This window comes from Stegostoma tigrinum, chromosome 41, assembly GCF_030684315.1.
Source record: "Stegostoma tigrinum isolate sSteTig4 chromosome 41, sSteTig4.hap1, whole genome shotgun sequence".
Lineage (NCBI taxonomy): Eukaryota > Metazoa > Chordata > Chondrichthyes > Orectolobiformes > Stegostomatidae > Stegostoma > Stegostoma tigrinum.
The window spans coordinates 16,378,967-16,395,885 of record NC_081394.1 but is presented as its reverse complement, the minus strand read 5'-3'; the positions used below and the strand labels follow the sequence as shown (position 1 = coordinate 16,395,885).

General features: G+C 49.3%; 2 protein-coding genes across 2 annotated transcripts in view; both read left to right on the top strand.

Annotated features, from left to right (window-relative positions):
- LOC125448489 (myelin-associated glycoprotein-like) overlaps window positions 1–16,919 on the top strand; it is a 238,887-nt gene that overhangs the window by 26,036 nt on the left and 195,932 nt on the right.
- Window positions 15,931–16,919, top strand: part of LOC125448534 (platelet endothelial cell adhesion molecule-like) — a 57,815-nt gene continuing 56,826 nt past the window's right edge. Inside the window, exon 1 of the mRNA XM_048523890.2 lies at window positions 15,931–16,021. The gene's annotated coding sequence lies outside the window, so the exon portion shown is untranslated. The remainder of the gene's footprint in view (window positions 16,022–16,919) is intronic.

The following is a 16,919-nucleotide window of genomic DNA, read 5'->3' as shown; positions in this document are numbered from 1 at the left end:
CGCCCTGGTCTACTCCTTCTTCACTCCCAACCACAGCACCTTCTGCAAAATTGTAAACAGGGGGATGGCACGGTTGGTCAGTGGTTAGCACTGCAGCCTCACAGCGCCAGGGACCCGGGTTCAATTCCAGCCTCGGGTGACTGTCTGTGTTGAGTTTGCACATTCTCCCCGCATCTGTGTGGGTTTCCTCCAGGCGCTCCAGTTTCCTCCCACAGTCCAAAAGATGTGCAGGCTAGGTGGACTGGCCATGCTAAATTGCCCATAGTGTTCAGGGGTGTGTGGGTTATAGGGGGATGGTCTGGGTAGGATGCTGCAAAGGGGCGGTGTGGATTTCTTGGACTGAAGGGCCTCTTTCCACACTGAAGGGAATATAATCTAATCTAAACTAATACCTGCCCGTTTACTTTGTCCATCTTTGTTATCCAATGCTGAGATCCCCTTTCCAGTGAAGCACTGATTCACCTGAACTTCACTCAATCAAGTCTACTGTATTCATTGCTCACAATGAGGTCTACCCTTCCCAGGGTAAGAGGAAACGCAGATTGGGCAACCACTTGCAGAACACCTACCTTCTGTCTGCAAAAAAATGATCCTGACCTTAATCTTGTCTGCTGCTTCAATTCACCATTGTGTTCCCTGGCCAACACCTCTGTCTCAGGCTTGCTGCAGTGTTCTAGTGAAACTCAGCACAAGCTGGAAGAACAACATCTCATCTGTTTAGACTCAATATCCAGTTCATCCATTTTGGGACCTGTGCACCTTCTCTCATGTCTTTACCCCAACCCCCATCCACCAAGCCTTGTCATCGCACGGGCTCCGACACAAACAACCCATTGTCGGCTACTAATGGTCCCTGTTAGCAGTTATTCAATCTCCAAAGCTGGCCTTTACCCATTTGTTTGTCTGCTCAGCCATTTGTCTGTCTCTCTGGGCTCCATTTAATGTTTACTCCACTCCACTTTCCCCACACCATCTTCAGCATACATACCAACCTTTTCCTAGTTATAAACAATTCTGAAGAAGGATCACTGGACCCGAAGCATTAACTATGTTTTCTCTCCACAGATGCTATGAGGCCTGCTGTGTATTTCCAGCAACTTCTGTTTGTATTTCTGATAAATATGATGCACACTTCTGCGACTATGCATGAAAAGCAGAACTTGATTTGACAGAGTCACCTTGGCTTCTGAGAAGCTGTAGTTGAAAGGTCCTCTGATGCTGCTTGGCCTGCTGTGTTCATCCAGCTCTACACCTTGTTATCTCAGATTCTCCAGCATCTGCAGTTCCTACTATCTCTGTAGTTGAAAAATCAGCTTGATGTTTCCGAGGTTGTATTTAGCAGTTTCAACACTGGCTGCTCCAGAGGATGTGAAATATTTGGATTTTGACACATTATTGTCACTCAAAGGTTTCATGAGACTCTGGGGACTGGAGGAATCTGTTAACATCGAATCCCTACAGTGTGAAAACAGGTCAATTGGCCAATTCTGAGAACAGCAGCCTATCCAGACCCACCCGACTCTATCCTTATATTTTCCATGGCCAATGCATCTAACCTGCGCATCTTTGGACTGTGGGAGGAAACCAGAACACCCAGAGGAAACTCACACAGACACAAGGGGGATGTGCAAACTCCACACAGACAGTAGCCTGAGGGTGGAATCAACCTGTGTCCCTGGTGCTGTGAAGCAGCGGTGCTAAGCACTGAGCCACTGTGCCCTATCGAATGAAGATTGGCTAAAGGGCAGAAAACTGTGAGAATGAATAAAGGGGTCATTTTCAGGATTGGCAGACTGTGACAAATGGATTGTTCCAAGAATCTGTCCGGGGGCCTTAGCTAGGGCCTTAGCAAAGATCTGTACAGGGACTGGGATGGCACAGTGGCTCAGTGGGTAGCACTGTTGCCTCACAGTGGAAAGCACTGTTGCCTCATAGTGCCTGGGACCGGCTTCAATTCCACCCTCAGGCAACTGTCTCTGTCAAGTTTGCACATTCTCCCCATGCCTGCATGAGTGTGCTCCAATTTCTTCCCACAGGATGTGCTGGGTAGATGGATTAGCCATGCTAAGTTGCCCACAGTGTTCAGGGATGTGTAGATTACATGGGTTATAGAGAGATGGGTCTGGGTGGGATGCTCTGAGGGTCAGTGTGGACTTGTTGAACCAAAGGGCTTGTTTCCACACTGTTGGGATTCTATGAAATCAAATTAAGAGGAGTGCCCACTGGATCACCTTCACATTTATAAACAGATCATGATATGAATAACTCAGAACTGTACAACTGGGGCTAGGGACAATGGTGTAATGGTAAATCATGGGACATGTAAATCAGAATATCAGATAACTTCTCTGATGGCATGGGTTTACATCCTACCAGATTAGCTACTGGAATTTAAATTCAATCAATCAATCTGGAGTTGAAAGCTCATCTCAGTGATGATGACTGTCACATAATCATTCATTACAAGAAACACCCATCAAGTTCACGAATATCCCTGAGGAAAGGAAATCTGCTGCATTTACCTGGCTGGCCTGCACATGACTCCAGACCCACTGCAATATTATTGATACGGCCAAGCAAGCTATTCAGCTCTACTCGACCGCTGCTAGAAATTCCAACCACGACCAACTACTCAATGGGAAATTAGTAACAAATACTGGTTTTGTCAATGACACCGACATGCTGCGAAAGAATATGAACAGCAAACTCCAGCAACTATTACACTCACTGCATTGAAGGGCAATATACCATTTCAGGATGGAGGAGGAATAAATGGAGCACATGCACGTGGAATAGGGGTGAAGGGGTCACATTCCAGTCCAGTGTGGAGCCACACATTAACACAGAAGAAAGTGGTGGCACTGGGGTTGGACTCATATTCTCAACATTCAAAGTCAGTTTAAAAGTCCAATTCATGCAATAAACTTCCCCACAATACTCCTATTGCATTAAAAACCTCCACATAGCTGTTTCTCTAAGATGGACACAAACTCCTTCCAAATACAATAAATCAAGAACTAGTTAAACAGCTCCAACTTGTTATGATTCCAACTGATGTGACTGCTGGACAATTCCAGCTTTCACACTGGGTCGACAAATCATATATTAATGTGGTGCTTAATCACACAATACTGCAGATTGGCCTTAAAACAGAAGTTTGTTACAATGAAGAAGTAAATAACAACCAAGTGTTATGCCCCACTGGAATGGAGGGCTGGAAATCACACCTCACTATTCCTGGAGTTATCAGAAAAAGTACAACAGAAGAACTGGAAATGCCTCTCAATGGTAGTTGAACGGTCCCTTCCCCATGGGATTCACCAAGAAATCACACTCACATCTCAACTCTTTTAAGCTTTTATGATACCAACTGATGTTATTACTCAGCACAAAATTTCAGTTTGAAACTTGGCTTGATAGATCACATTTTGCTTTTTCTTATTTGTAATGAGGTGGTCTCTCCGTAAAACACAAGCATGCAATGTTACAGATTTGCATTAACAAGTTCATTACACACACACAGCATGTATTTACAGATTCTGAAATACAATAAATACAGTTAAAGCAAGATCCCATTAATCCCTAAAACACAACATTACAGAACTCAAAAATACTCTTTTACAAACACATCTAGAATTTTCTACTGGAAAGCCAAATCATAGAATTTTACAGGACAGAAGGAGGTCACTCAACTCAACGGTGTGTGCACCTGCTCCTAAAAGAGATACCCAGCTCGTCCCATTCTCCAGCCCTATCAAATGCACTCAAACACAGGGATAGACAATGGCCTTGTGGTATTATCACTACACTATTATTCCAGAAACCCAGCTCATGTTCTGGGGACCCAGGTTGAAATCCCACCACAGTGGAGGGTGGAATTTGAATTCAATAATTAGGGGGGAAGGGGACAAAAAAGACTGGAATTAAGAATCTACTGATCACCATGAAATCATTGCCAATTATCAGAAAACCCTATCTGGTTCACTATTGTCTGCCACCCCTCTCCTGGTCTGGCACACACATAACTCCAGACCCACAGCAATGTGGTTGACTCTCAACTGCCCTCTGAAAATGGCCTGGCAAGCCATTCAGTTGTACCAATCACTACAAGTGTCAAAGAAATGAAACCAGATGGATCACCTGGCATCGATCTAGGCACCAGAAAAGATAACGGCAGAAACAGCCCTGTCGACTCTGCAAAGCCTTCCTCACTAACTTCTTGGGGTTAATGCCAAAATCAGGACAGCTGTCTCAAAGACTAGTTAAGCAACAGCCTGACATAGTCATACTCACAGAATCATACCTTACAGACAATGTCCCAGATACTACCATCACCATCCCTGGGTACGTCCTATCCCATGGGCAGGACAGACCCAGCAGAGGTGCCAGCACAGCTGTATAGTTTCGGGAGGGCATTGCTCCAGGAGTCCTCAACATTGACTTCAGACCCCATGAAGTCTCATGGCCTCAAGTTAAACATGGGCAAGGAAACCTCCAGCTGATTACCACTCACCTCAGCTGATGACTCAGTCCTCCTCCATGTTGAACAACACTTAGAGGAAGCACTGAGGATGGCAAGGGCACAAAATGTACTCTGGGTGGGGAATTTCAACGTCCAGCACCAAGAGTGGCTCGGCAGCAGTACTACCGATCAAGCTGGTCCGGTCCTAAAGGACAGAGCTGCTATACTGGGTCAGCGGCAGATGGTGAGGGAACTAACAAGAGGGACAAACATACCCGACCTCATCCTTACTAACTGCCAGCTGCAGTTGCATCTGTCCATGACAGTATCGGTAACAGTGACCATCGCACAGTCCTTGTGGAGACAATGTCCTGCCTTCACATTGAGAAGAACTTCCATTGTGTTGCGTGGCACTATCACGTGCTAAATGGGACAGGCTTTGCACAGATCTAGCAACTCAAGACTTGGCATCCATGAGGCACTGCGGGCCATCAACAGCAGCAATATACTTCAGTATAATATGTAACCTCACGGCCCGGCATATCCCCCACTCAACCATTACCATCAAGCCAAGGGATCAACCCTGGTTCAATGGAGAGTGCAGGAAGGACACGCCAGGAGCAGTACCAGGTGCACCTGAAGACTAGGTATCAACCTGGTGAAGCCACCAAACATGGCTACTTGTTCACCAAACAACGAAGTGATAGGCAGAGCTAAGCGATCCCACAACCAACGAATCAGATCTCAGATCTGCAGTCCTGCCACATACAGTCATGAATGGCGGTGGACAATTAAATGACTCACTGGAGAAGGCTTCACAAATATCCACATCCTCAAAGATGGAAGAGCCCAGCACATCAGTGCAAAAGCTAAGGTTGAAACTTTCGCAGTAGTCTTCAGCCAGAAGTGCCAAGTAGATGATCCATCTCAGCCTCCTCCAGTGGTCCCACAGGTTTACAGGTACCAGGCTTCAGCCAATTCCATTCACTTTACGTGATACCAACTTATAGTTGGAGACACTGCAAAGGCTATAGGCCCTGATAACATTCTGGCAACAGTACTGAAGACTTGTGCTCCAAAGCTTGCTGCTCCCTTAGCCAAGATAACAAAGTGTGAAGCTGGATGAACGCTGCAGGGCAAGCAGCATCTCAGGAGCACAAAAGCTAATGTTTCGGGCCTAGGCCCTTCAGCAGAGAGGGGGATGGGGAGAGGGTTCTGAAATAAATAGGGAGAGAGCGGGAGGCGGACCGAAGATGGAGAGAAATGAAGATAGGTGGAGAGGAGAGTATAGGTGGGGATGTAGGAAGGGGATAGGTCAGTCCAGGGAGGACGGACAGGTCAAGGAGGTGGGATGAGGTTAGTAGATAGAAAATGGAGGTGCGGCTTGAGGTGGGAGGAGGGGATAGGTGAGAGGAAGAACAGGTTAGGGAGGTGGGGACAACGTGGGCTGGTTTTGGGATGCAGTGGAGGGAGGGGACGAGCTGGGCTGGTTTTGGGATGCAGTGGGGGAAGGGGAGATTTTGAAGCTGGTGAAGTCCACATTGATACCATTGGGCTGCAGGATTCCCAAGCGGAATATGAGTTGCTGTTCTTGCAACCTTCGGGTGGCATCATTGTGGCACTGCAGGAGGCCCATGATGGACATGTCATCTAAGGAATGGGAGGGGGAGTGAAAATGGTTCGCGACTGGGAGGTGCAGTTGTTTATTGCGAACCGAGCGAAGGTGTTCTGCAAACCAGTCCCCAAGCCTCCGCTTGGTTTCCCCAATGTAGAGAAGGCCACACCGGGTACAGTGGATACAGTATACCACATTGGCAGATGTGCAGGTGAACAGCTGCTTAATATGGAAAGTCATCTTGGGGCCGGGGATGGGGGTGAGGGAGGACGTGTGGGGGCAAGTGTAGCACTTCCTGCGGTTGCAGGGGAAGGTGTTGGGTGTGGTGGGTTTGGATGGGAGTGTGGACCGGACAAGGGAGCCACTCCCTTTCCTTAGACGACATGTCCATCTGCATTGTCCATTGCACATGCCCATTCTGGGCCTCCTGCAGTGCCACAATGATGCCACCCGAAGGTTGCAAGAACAGCAACTCATATTCCACTTGGGAACCCTGCAGCCCAATAGTATCAATGTGGACTTCACAAATTTCAAAATCTCCCCTCCCCCCAATGCATCCCAAAACCAGCCCAGCTCGTCCCCTCCCCAACTACATCCCAAAACCAGCCCAGCTCGTCCCCACCTCCCTAACCTGTTCTTCCTCTCACCTATCGCCTCCTCCCACTTCAAGCCGCACCTCCATTTTCCACCTACTAATCTCATCCCACCTCCTTGACCTGTCTGTCCTCCCTGGACTGACCTATCCCCTCCCTACCTATACTCTCCTCTCCACCTATCTTATTTTCTCTCCATCTTTGGTCTGCCACCCCCTCTCTCCCTATTTATTTCAGAACACCCTCCCCATCCCCCTCTCTGATGAAGGGTCTAGGCCCGAAACGTCAGCTTTTGTGCTCCTGAGATGCTGCCTGGCCTGCTGTGTTCATCTAGCTTTGTTATCTTGTATTCTCAAGCATCTGCAGTTCCCATTATCTCTGCTCCCTTAGCCAAGCTGTTCCAGTACAGTTACAACACTGGTATCTACCCGAGAATGTGGAAAATTGGTTAATTATGTCCTTTACACAAAGCAGGACAAATCCAATCCGGCCCCATCAGTCTACCCTCAATTATCAGTAAAGTGATGGAAGGTGTCAGTCACAGGGCTATTAAGCAGCACGTGCTCAGATATAACCTGCTTAATGATGCCCAGTTTGGGTTCCACCAGGACCACTCAGCTCCTGACCTTATTACAGCCTTGGTTCAAACATGGACAAAAGAGCTGAATTCCAAAGGTGAGGTGAGAGTGACAGTCCTTGGTATCAAGGCTGCTTTCAACTGAGTGTGGCATCAAGGAGCCCTGGCAAAACTGGTATCAATGGGTATCAGGAGCAAACTCTCCACTGGCTGGAGTCATACCTGACACATCGGAAGATAGTCGTGGTTGTTGGAGGACATTCATATCAGCTCCAGGATATCTCTGCAGGAATTCCTCAGGGTAGTGTCCCGAGCCCAATCACTTTCAGCTGCTTTATCGATGACTTTCCCTTTATTATAAGGTCAGAAGTGGGGATATACGCTGATGATTGCACAATGTTCAGCACCATTTGTGACTCCTCAGATACTGAAGCAGCCCGTGTTCAAATGCAACAAGATCTGAACAATATCCAGGCTTGGACTGACAAGTGGCAAGTGACATCGCACCACACAAATGCCAGGCTATGACTATGACCAATAAGAGACAATCCAACCACTCTCCCTTGACATTCAATGGTGTTACCATCACTGAATTCCCCACTATCAACATCTCAGGGGTTATCATTTATCAGAAACTCAACTAGACTCACCACTGGCCAGCAATGCCCACATCCCACAAATGAATAGGTAAAAACAACTCCATATTTTCCTTGCTCATAAAACTTCCCAATGTTAACAAAAACCATGAGTTCTTCAAAACTCTCTCCAAAATTATTTTTATCACCATAGGCAATAGAAATATATACAAATTAATCATTAAACCTTTCCAACACGAAAGGAAAGCTTCACAAATCCAGACTGAGGACTTGAGCAAGAAGCCTGACCTGCAAGCCCCATACTGCACTCTCTCAATAGTAGTCTCTCATCTAGCACAAGCCATTCCCACTATGCTTGCTCAAAAAAGTGACATTACACTAAGTTTTTCATCTTGCACTCCTCAGGGCACATGCAGAAATACCAAGTTTCAAAAGGAACAATTTATACTGTATGAGAAACAGGGACTGATTGGATGAAATGTTGTCGTGGAGAATGTGCCGAGGAACAGTTACCTCTTCCCCGACCCTGTTTTAAAAAAGGCAAATTGTCATCTCCTAATCCCACACAGACCCTACCCCCTCAAACAACCCCTGTCTCTCATGGGGCTGCTACCCCTCACAGGATCCCCTACCCTTCACAGAGTCTACTAACAACATCTATACCTCACAAAGACTACTGCTCACAAACCACTTTCCCCTCACCCCCACCCCATACATTTCACAGCACCCTCCCTTTCAGCCCACCTTCTTCAGAGATACCTCCCACATGTTATCCCCCTCCTATGTGCCCTCTGACACTCCTGTGCCCTCCCCATATGCTCCAAACCTTCATCCCAGTATTATCACAGCCCCAGGCCCTCAAATTCCCGTCTCTCTCATGGTCCCCTCTCTCTCACATCATCCTCCTCCTCAACCCCTCCACCTCACATGCCCCTCCCCTTCACTCTCCTCATCATCCCACTTTCCCCACCTCCTCATGTGCTTCTCCCCATCCCCTCACATTGCCTCATTCCCCATACATCCATCAACTCCTCAAATCCAAATCCACTCCCTTGATCTCTCATCCTCCACCATCTCACACATCTCCCAACCCTCACAACTACCCCTTATCCCTTCCGTCTCAAACCCCTTCCCTCATACCTCCCCTCCCTGACCCTTCCATTGCCCTCACATTCCCCTCCCCATATCCCTCTCCCCTCCAATACTCCTTCATCCCTCCACCTCACACCCCTTCTTCCTCTCATCTACAATCCATCTCTACTCATATCCCCCCTTACCCAAATCTCTGTCTCCCTCACATCCCTCTCCCCCCCATACCCTTCCCCCTCAATTCCTCTCCCCCATCCCTCTACATCCCTCTCCCTTTCTCCTCACATCACCATCCCTGTAATTCGCTCCCCCCCAAATCCCTCACATGCAGCTTCCCCCTCCACTTCCTCTCACAACCCCCTAAACCCCTACACCCCACATCCTCCTCCATCCCACATCCCCTCCTCCTACAACCTACCTCTCCCATCACAAAAAAAGCTCCCCCTCACAATTCCTCCACCCCCAACTCACATTCTCATTACCCCACACATATCCCGTCCTATTCCCATCCCCTTCCCACCATCCCACCTACATGCCTCTCCTCCCCATTGCATTCCCCTCCCCGACATCCCCATTATCCCACACTCATCCCCTTCTCTCCCCCTCACATCCCTCTCCTTCCCATGGCATTCTCCTCCTCCTCATCCCCATTACCCCATCCTCATCCAGTTCTCTCCCCATCCCCTCACCATCCTCCCCTTCACATCACCCTCCTACCCCCTCACAAAGATGAAATGAAATACTTTGGAAGGTCAAGTACAGGTGAAAATTATACAGTTAATGGCAGAACCCTGAGGAATATTGATGTAGAGGGATCTGGATCTGCAGGCCCACAGATCACTGAAAGTGGCGGTACAAGTGTCTATGGCATGCTTGCCTTCATTGGAAGAGGCATTGAGTAAAAGGGTTATACTGCAGCTTTCATAGAATCCCTAAGGCGTGGAAACAGGCCCTTTGGCCCAACAAGTCCACACTGATCCTCAGAACATCCCTCCCAGAGCCAACCCCTGATAACCCACCTAATTTATTCACACTGAACACTATGGGCAAACTAACATGGCCAATCCAGCTAGCCTACATATCTTTGGATTGTGGGGGGAAACAATAGGGAGGATGTGCAAACTCCACACAGTCACCCGAGGGTGGAACTGAGCCGGGGTCCCTGGCGCTGTGACTCATTTATACAACTTTAGTCAGGCCACATTTGAAATATTGCACACAGTTCTCATCACCACATACCAGAATGACGTGGATGCTATGGAGAGGGTACAGAAAAGATTTACCAGAGTGTTGCCTGGTATGGGGGATTTTAGTTAGGAAGAAAGGTTGGATAGACTGGGTTTGGTTTCACTGTAACACAGGAGGTAGAGGGCCAATCTGACAGAAGTTTATAAGATTATGAATGGCCTGGATAGAATGGAAAGTATGAGGCTTTTTCCCACTGTGGACAGCTCAATCAGTATCCCCTCCTCCCACCTCAACTCGCACCTCCATTTCCCACCTACTAACCTCATCCCGCCTCCTTGACCTGTCCATCCTCCCCAGACTGATCTATTCCCTCCCACCTCACCACCTATACTCTCCTCTCCACCCATCTTCTCCTCTATCCATCTTTGGTCCACCTCCCCCTCTATCCTTATTTATTTCAGAACCCTCTCCCATCCCCTTCTCTGATGAAGGGTCTAGGCCCGAAACTTGAGCTTTTGCGCTCCTGAGATTCTGCTTGGCCTGCTGTGTTCATCTAGCTTCACACTTTGTTATCTTGGATTCTCAAGCATCAGCAGCTCCCATTATCTCTGATCACAATTTTAACCTCACTACGAAGCCTCTTCCAGGGATGCCTAACCTGAAGAAGTTACCCTCCGGACCAACCTCAGGGAATCTCTCCCCCACTGCAACTCTCTTGTAATCTCTTCGGCCTTGAAACTGCTCGACCATGTCCTGAAACAAACCAGGTACCACAGCCACATCACCTTCCTCAGCACCTGCCTACAGAACCAGATCATCCCCAATGGATACAGTCTACATTCAAGCCTTCCCAATTTGGCCCCAACCGTGACCACCTCTACAACCAGAAAATTCAGACCCTTCAGAAGCATTTCTCCCTGCGAGTCCTGAAACAGACACTTGCAGCCATGCGCCGGCACCTCCAGGCACTGCAATCCAGCCTGCCCCAGCTCACAGCCTCCCTCTCCCAGACCTGCAAAGGACCGCTCCCGTTTTTCATCCTCTGCAGAATCCTCAGACTGAACACCCAGTTCTACTCAGCTTTACTGGACACCAAAAATCGTAAGTACAACAAACTCACTGGTTCCTGCCACTTTAAAAAGGATTCTTCCACCTCCCAAATCCCGAGCCTGTCCCTGCACCTCCCCCACAATGTACCTGCCGCCACTGTCCATGAGGACACACCCAGTGAACCCAACGATGACGTCACATCCATCACCACCGGACACACCACTTCCAGGGCCGCGAACGCGACCGTTGCTGCAGTCACCGCATCCACTTCCAGAACTAACACCACAAACATCACCCTCACCACTGCTGCTGCCGCCCACCGCCGACAGAGCTCTGCCCACTGCCGAAGACAGCGGCACTCCGCCCACTGCCGACGCAAGCCCGCCCACAGCCGACGCTGATGGAACCCCGCCCACAGCCGACCCCTACATCACTCCGTCCACAGCCTCCACAGCCAGCAACCCCAGAGAAGACGGCCACACTGAGCCCTGCCAAATTTTCACATTCCCCCCAGACCTCCCACTGACTGAGGACGAACGTTCAGTCCGAAGCAATGGGCTCACCTTTATCCCCCTACACCCACACGTCAACGAATACCAGTCACATTTGGACATCGAGCAGTTTTTCCGCCGCCTTCGCCTCGACGCTTACTTCTTTCACCGGGAGTCTAACCCTCCCTCCAATGACCACTTCACCCGCCTCCAACACAAGTCGTCCTCCTGGACACCACCCCCAGGCCTCCTACTCTCCCTCGACCTCTTCATCTCCAACTGCCGTTGAGACATTACCTGCCTCAACCTCTCCACCCCTCTCACCCACTCCAACCTCTACCCCACAGAACGGGCAGCTCTCCGCTCCCTCCACTCCAACCCTAAACTCACCATCAAACCCGCAGACAAGAGAGGAGCAGTGGTATGGCGCACTGACCTCTACATCGCCGAGGCCAAACGCCAACTCTTCGACACCTCCTCCTACCATCCCCTCGATCATGACCCAACCTGTGAGAACCAAACCATCATCTCCAATACCATCCTTGACCTCATCACCTCAGGTGACCTCCCATCCACAGCCTCCAACCTCATTGTTCCCCAACCCCACATTGCCCGTTTCTATCTCCTTCCCAAGATCCACAAACCCGCCTACCCCGGCCGACCTATAGTCTCCGCCTGCTCCTGCGCCACTGAACTCATCTCCACCTATCTGGACTCCATTTTCTCCCCCTTGGTCCAGGAACTCCCCACCTACATCCGTGACACCACCCACACCCTCCACCTCCTCCAGAACTTCCAATTCCCTGGCCCCCAACACCTCATTTTCACCATGGACGTCCAGTCCCTACACACCTGCATTCCTCACGCAGATGGCCTGAAGGCCTTCCACTTCTTCCTGTCCCACAGGCCCGACCAGTCCCCCTCCACCGACACCCTCATCTGCCTAGCCAAGCTCGTCCTCACCCTCAACTTGTCTTTCGATTCCTCTCACTTCCTACAAACAAAGGTGGTGGCCATGGGTACTGACCTGGGCCCAAGCTATGCCTACTTCTTTGTAGGTTACGTGGAACAGTCCCTCTTCCGCACCTACACTGGCCCCAAACTCCACCTCTTCCTCCGTTAAATTGATGACTGTATCGGTGCCGCCTCTTGCTCCCAAGAGGAGCTCGAACAGTTCATCCACTTCACCAACACCTTCCACCCTAACCTCAAATTCACCTGGGCCATCTCCAACACATCCCTCACTTTCCTGGGCCTCTCTGTCTCCATCTCAGGCAACCAGCTAGAAACTGATGTCCATTTCAAGCCCACGGACTCCCACAGCTGCCTAGAATACACCTCCTCCCATCTACATTCTGCAAAAATTCCATCCCCTATTCCCAATGCCTTCACCTCCATCGCATCTGCTCCTAGGATGAGGCATTCCACTCCCGCACATCCCAGATGGCCATGTTCTTCAGGACCGCAACATCCACCCCGCAGTGGTCGAGAACACCCTTGACCGTGTCTCCCACATTTCCCGCAACACATCCCTCACACCCCGCCCCCGCAATAACCGCCCTGAGAATCTCCCTCGTCCTCACATGCCACCCCACGAACCTCCAGATACAACACCACATCCTCCGACACTTCTGCCATCTACAATCCGACCCCACCACCCAAGATATTTTTCTATCACCACCCTTGTCTGCCTTCTGGAGAGACCACTCTCTTCGTGGCTCCCTTGTCCGCTCCACACTCCCTCCAAACCCACCACACCCAGCACCTTCCCCTGCAACCGCAGGAAGTGCTACACTTGCCCCCACACCCCCTCCCTCACCCCCATCCCAGGCCCCAAGATGACTTTCCATATTAAGCAGATGTTCACCTGCACATCTGCCAATGTAGTATACTGTATCCACTGTACCCAGTGTGGCATCCTCTACATTGGGGAAACCAAGCGGAGGCTTGGGGACCGCTTTGCAGAACACCTCCAGTTGGTTCACAATAAACAACTGCACCTCCCAGTCGCGAACCATTTTGACTCCCCCTCCCATTCCTTAGACGACATGTCCATCACGGGCCTCCTGCAGTGCCACAATGATGCCACCCGAAGGTTGCAAGAACAGCAACTCATATTCTGCTTGGGAACCCTGCAGCCCAATGGTATCAATGTGGACTTCACAAGCTTCAAAACCTCCCCACTGCATCCCAAAACCAGCCCAGCTTGTCCCCGCCTCCCTAACCTGTTCTTCCTCTCACTTATCCCTTTCTCCCACCTCCAGCTGCACCTCCATTTCCGACCTTCTAACCTCATCCCGCCTCCTTGACCTGTCTGTCCACCCTGGACTGGCCTATCCCCTCCCAACCTCCCCACCTATACTCTCCTCTCCACTTATTTTCTTTTCTCTCCATCTTCGATCCGCCTACCCCCTCTCCCTATTTATCTAGAACCCTCTCCGATGAAGTGTCTTGGCCCGAAACGTCAGCTTTTGTGCTCCTGAGATGCTGCTTGGCCTGCTGTGTTCATCCAGCTCCACACTTTATCTTCAATTACTAAGTGACACTGTCCAAGTTGAGGTGGTGGGGGGGGGGGTGGGGTGGAGCTTAAAAGAGATGTGTGGGGCAAGTTTTTTCACATAAAGGGTGGTAAGGGCCTGGAACACGTTGCCAGGGAAGGAGGTAGCAGACACCTTTGCAGCATTAAAGATGCACCTGGACGAAGACATGAATAGGAAGGGAATGGAAAGATACGAATCCTGTGAGTGAAAACCCGTTTTAGTCTTTTAAGAGTAAAATGTCAGTACAGGCTTGGAGGGCCAAAGGGCCTGTTCCTGCGCTGTATTGTTGTTTGTTTTCACATTCACCCGCCCCTTATTTCACCTAACCCGTTAAAATATTCCTCCTTCTATCTCTTCTTTCTCATATCCCTCCTTCACATCTATTATCTATCACCGTGGTCCTCTGATCGCACGTTCTCTGTTGGAGTTGGGGTAACGGAAAGTTTTACTTTCTCCCGCGGACACAACCGTCGCCTAATGGGGCGGGGCCTACTTTGGACGGGCGGGAGTCTGGAACTGGGGGCCATGGCCAGGGACGGTACAAGGATGGGGGGCAGCGCCTGGGTCGGTAGGCGGGGCCATTATCTGAGGCGGGGTCGGAGGGCGGAGCCATGGTGAGGGGTGGGGCTATTATTGAGACGGTGTTGGGTTCCAGTGACCCTTCGTCAGAACTCAGTTACTGATTTTTTTTTCTTCACAGATACTGCCAGACCTGCTGAGCTTTTACAGCAACTTCTCTTTTTGTACCCAGTTAATAGGTCTGTGCTGCAGGGAGGCTTCCAATTCCACAACTTCCTGTTTCTATATTACTGATCATTTGACTGTGTAACCAAGGCTGATAATACAAAATGGAAACCACCAGATGGAATTATGGTGAGACTGCTGGACTTGAAAGTGGTGAGGACATTATACCAATGTGGTCTAATTCTGCACAGGCCCTGTTTTCCTTGAGGTATAACTTTTTTTAAAGAGCTCTCTGAAAACATTTATAGTGAACAATAGAATGAAAATTGACTCGATGACAGCAGCAGCAATTTATACTTACAAAGCATTAAAATGCACTTAAACAACAAAAGCTGCATTATCCATGAAAATTAATTTACTTCAGTGCAGTACAGGGTGCATGCTGCACTGTCAGAGGGTCAGCAACACTTCACCTGCATTTCCAAGAATCTAGTCTACTGCGTTCGCTGCTCACAACATGGTCTCTACATTGGGGAAACAAAGCGTAGACTTGGCGACTGCTTCACAGAACATCTACGTTCTGCTCACAAAAAAGACCCTGAACTACCTGTTACCTGCCACTTCAATGCACACCCTGCTCTCTGGCCAACATCTCTATCTCCGGCTTGCTACAGTGTTCCAGTGAAGCCCCATGCAAGCTGGAGGAACAACACCTCATTTTCTACTTGGGTATGCTACAGCCATCTGGACTCAGTACTGAGTTCAATAATTTTAGGGCCTAAACTCTCCTATGTCCCAGCCCTCCCCACACACCAGGCCTTGTTCCACATAGCCTGTCACTACACACCCGCTGTTGTTAGTCACTAACAGTTCCCATTAACAAATGTTCACCCTCCCATCCTAATCGTCAGCAACTCCTTTGTCTGTCCAACTGTCTTTCTCTCTCTATGGGCTCTATCTTATCATTTACTCCCTGCCCCACCTACCTCCCTATTTTCTGCATATAAACTGACATTTTCCCAGCCACCATCAGCTCTGAGGAAGGGTCACCAGCAACTTTGTTTTTGTTTGTGAGAACTGTAAGACTGCTTCACTGTCGGAGAGTCAGTAATGAGGAGATGCTGCATTGTCGGATGGTAAGTACTGAGTGAATGCTGGTGAGGTGGAAGTGAAAGATCCCATGGCAGTATTTGGAAGAGGAGCAGGGGGACACCTCCCAGTGTCCTGCAACAAACATCTGTCTCACGGTCAGCAAAAGCAAACTGTGTGTGTCACAATCATGTGACCTTGATAGGATCTCACAGAACACACCTGACATCTCAGAACATCGGGCAGGTCTGTCAGAACCTGTGGGTTCTCCTCTTTTGCATAGTGTTGAGGAAAGCTCTGAGGACGAGATGAAACAGGGAAAATGTTGCAGCCTCAATGACATTACCCCCGACAAAGAGTTAATTTCTTTTGAGACAAAACCGGTGCAAGAAGCAGGCTTCCATAGAAGGTCTTATGAGGAAAGGCTGAGGGACTTGAGGCTGTTTTCATTAGAGAGAAGAAGGTTAAGAGGCGGCTTAATAGAGACATACAAGATGAACAGAAGATTAGAAAGGGTGGACAGTGAGAGCCCTTTTCCTCGGATGGTGATGGCTAACATGAGGGGACATAGCTTTAAACTGAGGGGTGATAGATGTACGACAGAAGTCAGAGGTAGATTTTTTTACTCAGAGAGTAGAAAGGGCATGGAACGCCCTGCCTGCAACAGTAGTAGACTTGCCAACTTTAAGGCCATTTAAATGGCCATTGGATAAACACATGGATGATAATGGAATAGTGTAGGTTAGATGGGCGTTAGGTTGGATTCACAGGTTGGTGCAACATCAATGGCCGGAGGGCTGTACTGCACCATAATGTTCTACGTTCTATGTTCTATATCTGAGGCTGAGTCGGAGAAACTGGATCTGATGTGAAAATGCCCCAGGAGATGCTACAGGAAAAAGTATGAGCCTACATCTAGGAATTTAGAGGGTTGTAATGACTGGA